The sequence below is a fragment of the Pteropus medius genome, unplaced genomic scaffold (assembly GCF_902729225.1).
Source record: "Pteropus medius unplaced genomic scaffold, Ma_sr-lr_union100, whole genome shotgun sequence".
NCBI lineage: Eukaryota > Metazoa > Chordata > Mammalia > Chiroptera > Pteropodidae > Pteropus > Pteropus medius.
This window is the reverse complement of record NW_024342466.1, coordinates 1181484-1188933: the sequence shown is the minus strand read 5'-3', so window position 1 is coordinate 1188933 and position 7450 is coordinate 1181484.

The window sequence follows — 7450 nt, the reverse complement described above, 5'->3', positions numbered from 1 at the left end:
GCGCTGCCTTTGAAGCAGGAAGAGAGACAAACACTGGAAGCAGCAGCCCTACACCGCTCCCAGACCTCCCTCTCCAGGGAGACCCCGCCCCCCCACGCTGCCGTTTCCCACACACGCCTCTTCTACAGCCTCAGAGATGTGCGTGCACCTGCCCCAAACAGCTCCTCCCTGTTCAGCAGCAGGGCCGCCCCGGGCTGGGGCTGCTGGTCGCAGGGCGTGGGCAAGGCAGCCCCCCAAGAGATGGGCTCAGACAGCCCGGAAATGTAACCAAGAGCCGCTATCCATGCGTCAGCCACAGGGGCCTGGACCTGGGCGCGGATGCTGCCCGGCCCCCCGGGCCCCCTCTGACTGCACCTTCGAGTCACAGCACAGTTGCGACTCGGCTGTCTCCGAAACAACCCGGCCCCTTCCAGAGGACACGTAGGCCGGAGCCCTTGACAGTCACAGGGAAGGTCTCAAGCGCCTGCCCCCAGACATCTCCAGGTCCTTTCTCGTCCTTCCAAAAGACACCCAGCTACGAAGGACTCCTGGCTTCTTTCAGAGAAAAGCTCCTCTCCCAGAATACAAGCGGCTTTTCTGAACACCTCCCAGGGCCACCTCCAGCCCCACACCGGCCACCTCCCGGTGATGGGGACCAGACTCTGCACCCCAAGGAACAGAATCAGCCACTGACGCTGACAGACGAGGGGAACACAGAGCTGAGACTGCCGTGGGCGGTGGGCTGCAGAAACGAACAAGCAAACAAAACTAGAAACAAAGCCGGCCAGCTGTGTGTCTGCGTGTTTACTCCCGGGATAATGGTTTGAGTTCCCATTCCCGGACTTCCTGAAAATTCACCCTATAAACTCCCTTCACTCTCCACTTGCTACTAACACTGGGGGACTCCACTCTAGGTCCGTTTTCAGAAACAGTCATGTGCAGAACCACAAACTTAACCACGAGTTATAAGGCCATCTCTCCACTACACACGAAACAGGCACACTCCACGCTGAACGTGGGGCATGTTCCTTTCTGAAAATCCCCGTGGGGTGGGCGGGGCACGCGCCTGACGGCCAGCTGCTGAATGAGCAACTGTTGCCAGCAGGGACCACGGTTCATCGCCCAATTCCTATGCAGTAGGAACGCGGGTGAACAAACGGCCGCAAGCAGACAAAATCTGAGCGATTCCACCTCAGACGGCAAGGCCCCCTGTTCCCCTCTGTGCCGCTGTATTATTTTGAATCATCACAGCACCGACTCTTCCACTCTCTTTACCCGAAGCATCAGAAGCCGGAAGTTCAAGTCACGAAACCGGCAGGATTTTGCGAAGGAGCCCAAAAAATTTCAACCTGTCCCTCGGTCTTTTCCTCCACTACCTCGGAGCCCGTTCAGCTGTAGAGCACGAAGCTGGCCCCAGCCCACACTGACCTTTGGCCCCAGGGGTAACTGGCGATGCCGGGGTTAAGGTCCGCCAGTGAAATCACCCCTGCGTCACCCCCCACCTCCACGGAGCCTGGACCAGTTAGACTGCGACGTTCAGAAAGGCATCGAAGCCACTGTGACTCCCTTCTTGCTCACATCTCGTTAAAAACGAGCATTATGTAGAGACAGACAGAGGCATCCACCAGCGTAACTACATTTCAGCTAAGCTAATGAGGTATTAAGGACGATTGTATTGGCATGATCTGGAAGGGGGGTTTCGAAGCCATAACAAAGAAGGGCATGTTTTATTTTCTCCTGGGTCTCCTGCCCTGACTCCCGCCAGAAACACTCATCCCTTCTCCCCAAACGACTGTAAAAGGCTTTTCAGGAGCATAGAAATCATGAGTAAAAGCACAAGTCTTCTTTACGAGGTGCAATCAAACATCCTTGCAATACAGGCAAAGGATGTGATGTGTCTGATTTGAAGACCAATGATTTCCATAATTAAGGGGGCAAAAACCCTAGACGTAACACTACCCACATCACATGGGACTTTGCCACGGTCTACGAGAAGTGGCAGCCCTGTCCACGTGGAACGAAGCAGGCAGAGAAAAGGGTATTACTTTCCGTCTGAGTTTTACGATGGAACCTGTGACACTGATGACCACCCCTGAGCACGCACTGTGTCCGGCCCTCACTGTCCCCACCGCACGGTGCAGCGGGAGAGGGCGAGTCACTCGGAAGTCCCGCCGGCCACGGCAGGTTTTGACCCCACCCCCTGGGCCTGCTGTGCTCGAGTGCGTCCCCAGCTGCGCCTTGCCCCAGACTCACCTGGGACACTTGCCAAAACTGGTGATGGGGGCGCATGAGCCCAGACTCCTCCTGGCAGAAGCCCAGGCTCTGCGTTTCTAACTAGCTCTCGGTGGGATTTCTTCACTCTCCTTCGGCGTTTCAAAATTTGCTAAGCAGATGTTGCAAATGTAAAATTTCAACACCAGGAATTCAGATGGGTGATGGATGGGGGCCCTGCTTCTCCCACCGGGCCCGACGTCCAGGGCCCCACAGCAGAGAGAGACCCAGAGGCAGAGGGAGCTCGCTGCCTGATCCGGGAGCCTGGAGTCGTGAGCTGACCGTGACCTCGGCAACTTTCAGAGTCTCTCTGACACTCAGCTTCCGCGCTGGTACCTGCATTTCCCTCCTACTCCAAAGATGACGTAGCCCCTCACCCGGCAAAGGCCCAGATACCCCGAGTGGGAGCCCCCCTACTGCCTTCAGGGCTGTGAGCAAGAGCAAGGCTTCCAGAACCCCATTTCCTGAGTGCTGCGGCCACTGCGGTGGACACACGCTACCTGAGTTCACTGCCTGCACTGGAGCCACAGGTGACAACAGGCCCAGATGAGCCTGAAATAACACATGGCCGGAAAAGCCCGGACTAAGTACTCAAACCACAGCAGTGAGCTCTCGTGGTTCAAAGCAGCCCATTAAAGGGAGTAAAACCTCTGAAAAGGGCCGTCGGTTATTTTCAATTCCGGCCCGATTCCTGTTACACTGAATCACGTGGCATCGCCATTTTGTAGGTCAAAAGTCATCAAACGGCAGCGATTTCACATGGCTCACCCTGGAGCACTGAAAAGAGCATCCACGTGGTGTCACCGATTATTAACACACACTGAACATTCTGCAGAGCTCTCGAATAAGCCTGAAAATGCCTCCACGCCTTCCATCTCGGCAAAAACCGACAGGATCGAAGGCACAGAGCAAGCAAGACAGGGCGGCTCTGAGAAACGAGAGGCCTCGGCCACGGGAACCGACACGCTGGCGCCCCACGACCTACTCCGCCCCTCACGGCCTGTGAGCGCCGGCATCTAAGGACCAGGGCTCCGCTCAGGCTCCGTTGTCCACGGCCGGCCTGGTCCTCCTCCCTCAGGGTCTCAGAGCCGTCGCAGGGCCCCCAGCGCCCCTCACTAGACGGGGCCCCCACACCGCCGCTTCGGCGCATTCAGCCCGACACCCTTCGGCTCGGGGGGCACCCCCACCAGAGCTGCAGACTCCTTAGCTCTCCTTCCAGATGAGCGACCGGAAGCACAGCACGTGGCCACGGACGGACAGACGGCCCGGCCTCGCCTTCCTCCTCAACCGCGTCTGGCCCCGGTGACCACAAACGCAGGTTCCAGACGAACCTCAAGGAACTTCACACGAGGGGGCGAAATCGTAGGTGAGGTGGTAAAAACGACATGGTGGCCTGGAGGACGGAGACGTTTATCTGAAACCTTAAATTTCACAAGCATTTTTCTAAAAATTCTTTTTAGCCACAAAAAAAGCTAAGGGGCGCTTATTTTTAGTTGAAAGCGTTCGCGATCCCAAAATATCAATGAAAAACCACCATGGAAGGCAGCGCGTGCCCACACGGGAGCGCTGGGTGGACTGGCCCCCCGTGGCCCCGAGTCTGTGCTGGGGGAGGCGACGGCACGGGAAGTCCACCCCAATTTCCCGTTAAACCACAGCCGCTGAAACGTCCTTATTTTATCTCAGCTTTCCACGTACGGCGACACACCCCCACCCAACGACAGAGGCCCCCCTCAGCCCTGGCCCCTACCAGCCAGACGCGGCCTGTGCTTTGTGCCCATATCCTGGCTGTCAACACCTGACAACCAGGTGGGGAAAGACCTGGACGAGGAGGGCACTCTGCAAGCCTCACCGGGCCAGAATCCTCTGCTTCCTCCTTCCCGCATGAGGAAGGGCTTGCCCGATGCCCACAGAGGTCCAGACGCCCCGCTCATGCTCCTTTATGCCCCTCACGCGGCCCACGGGAGCCTGTGAGAGACCGTGGGGACGTCACCCAGAGCAGCCGGTCAGCCTGTACTTCATGGGGACTTAGGGCTGAGCCCTGGGCAACGAGCTTCGATAAAGTAGGGGGATGACACAAACTTTAAAACTATGGCTGGTGTGATTAACGGTCATGAAGCAGCAATGTCGCTTTCCACACCGGGCTGCTATATGGAAGGGCCCTCGAGACAACGGCCCTAGGAACGCACGGCCGAGTCGTGGCCCCGCCATTAAAAAGCCGCTCGTCAGGACCAAGGTCACGCAGTCTCCTGCCAGTGGCCTCTGGCACTTCTAAGAAGCAGAAGGATGTCGTCCTCTCAGACCAAAGTCAGAACCCTACATTTTATAAGATTTAAAATTGTAAACGGACCTTAAGGATTCCTTAAAACATCAAACTGCAGAATCCTGGAAAATGAAAATATTGAAATAAGGACAGTTTATGAAAAGGTATGAATCAGAAATTGCCAGAAAAAACAAATCGGCACGTTAAATTCACAGCCATTATTCTGAGACGGAAAGGCAGCCCACTGTTCTTTTTGAAGTTTGAGTAGATAGATATTAAAAGGTCATTCCTACAGCTTAGACGCTTCGATAGGCAACAACCACTTTATTTGTAGAAGTTAAGACAAAATGAAGCAGGCAAGAAAACGTCCCCTGATTAAAATAAACACTGAATTAAGCAGGAGAGAAAGCTTAGATACTTACAGTTCGTAAGCTGAATTTCTGTCAGTCCAATTCCACGCGAAATTGTAAAGAGTCAGTAATATTTTTAATTCATGGTGCAATTAATGTTCATAACAGGGGAAAATGAATCCAGACAACTACAGAACGAGCAATCGGAATTGACTCTCCCTCATTTCAGCCAAATGACCGACGCAGGGAGCGGTGGTCTGGGCCCAAGGTCACTTTTGGCCAACGGCACAGGCATCCGTCACCATCGCCTGCCCATCACGCCACCAAACTGCGGGGAGCCCCGGGGTAGGTGGGTGCTCACGTGGTTCCCTTCTGAAGATGCTTCACGAGGGCTGAAGACGTGAAACACGGGACACGTAGGGACCAGCTCCCCTAGCTGGGGGCGGGAACGCCCGGTCCGAACCCAGGCCCTACACACGACACCCAGGCAACTGCGAGCTGGTTGTGTAGCCTCTTGGAGCCCCAATCCTTTCATCTGCAACTTCTGGTCCCCCTGGCGCTCAGATCCGGGGATCCTCTCTCCTACGTTCACCCTTCCACACAGACCCCAGGCCAGCTGGTGCGTGGGGCAGTCCAGCTTTGCCCAATTTAACGAGCCTGGGCTGACACAGAGGGAGGTTTCAAAGACCCTGGGTCCCTCACATGGCCTCACAATGGCCTTTGGCCAAAACAGTCCTTGACTTAATACAGATAATGGCAAATTGAAGGAGACAAACATTGGGATACTTCTGTTTATAAGGTGGGGGCAGGACTCATCTTGAAAGCAAGATGATTACCCGCCCCACACAAATAGGTCTGTAGCCCATGCACAGGCAATGGGCATATTTCACGATGCCACTAAATTCTGTGGCTGCATTACAGGATTACAGTAAACGCTGTCCATTAGCTCGTAATGCCCAGCAGATCTAATCACGGTCCATATCTGTGCTCGTGGGCTTGGTTCCAGTCTCATGTCCAGAGACAGCACGTCCATGCAGGCTGCAAAACTCAGAGGCTGAAGGGCCACCTCATCGTCACACTTAAATGTCCACTGTGCATTCCAGGTCCTCACGTAACTCATGGGTCACCCCCCGCACCCCGCCATTCAGGGTTAGCACAGGTCATGAGCAATGAATTAAAAGCTGGAAAACAAAACAAGCATGCAAATGACGCCCGCACTGGTCAGGGCGGCAGCCGTCACCCCATCGCCAGTCCTGACACCCCCCTCCACGCACGCCCCGCTCAGCCCCTTCTGTTCTCAGCATAAGAGCTTCCGGCGGCCGCACAGAGGGGACTCAATCCTGACGTCCACGCAGAAGGGCGAGGACCTCGGCCTGACAGTGCCACGTGGCACCTGGGAGAGCTGCCCTCCTCAGGCAGCTCCCTGGGCAGGACCATCACTCCCCCGCTGTCTCCTTCGTCCCCTGGGCCGGCGCTGCCACGGTCCTACGCGCACACGCGCTCTCCGTGCCGTCTGCTTGACTTACAATCCGCCTGGTACCTCTCTCCCAGGAAAGCGCCCCCAGGCACCCGACCCTAGGCCCTGATCTGCTCAAAGTGACATGGAACAGACGCTGCTGTGACGCTGTGCGTGCATGGGTGTGGTCCCCACGCCCGCAAAATACCAGGCCCTGGACAAAACCTGGAAAAGTCCCGGGTTAGATTATGCACTGAGCACAGACGGGTTACGGAACCTGCCGCCTGGGCCACAGCTGCATGCCAGCTATGAGTCACTTAGACAGCGGTTTCAGTCCCGTTTTAAGTCTTTACATGGGTGTGCATTATTTTTGTCCCAAGAAAAGCGATAAAGCTACTTTCTCAGACAGGAGCAGTGCTGAGAGATGACTCCTCCACATGGTGACCAAGGTGGCAAACCACAAAGCTTTACGGGCCACCTTCAATGTCTAAGTGTCGAAAAGCATAATTAGGGAGGAAACACAAGAAAAAAGGTCCCCATTACTTCCGTACTTCTTATTCCTTAGATGATGAACATCAGAGAGTCTTACCTGGTCTGAAATTTCTAGGTCCATGGAATAGGTAAAGTAACAGGCATGGGATTCACACACACAGGTGAGGCATGCTCGGCTCCCCACAGGTAGGAGCCCAGGACATCCCTCAGGAGATGTCCTGCTCGCTGCTCTCCTTCCACAGCCTGCTCCCTGAGGAGCTGACCCCCAACACTGGCCTTGCCCACAGGAACTAACTGCTCAGAGCAGGTACGGAGCCCCCAACCGGACGCCTGACCTGGTGGGCATCTGAATCCGACCCTCCTCAGACCCGGGTCACAGGCAGCCATACACTCCCGGTCACAGCACCCTGCCAGCTCCCCAAAGCACCGCCCATGGCAGTCATCCAATTCATTCACTCATTCATTCATTCATTCATTCACCTGGGGCTTCTGGAGCCAGGCACGGCGCCAAGAATCATCCACGACCAGCGCCAACCCGACTCCCACACTTGCGAACCCCACGGGTTGGTAAGAGCAGCCCGTGAATGACACTTGGCAGGACACACAGGTGTCCGGGTGCAGAGCGAGCGGGGCGGGGGGGGC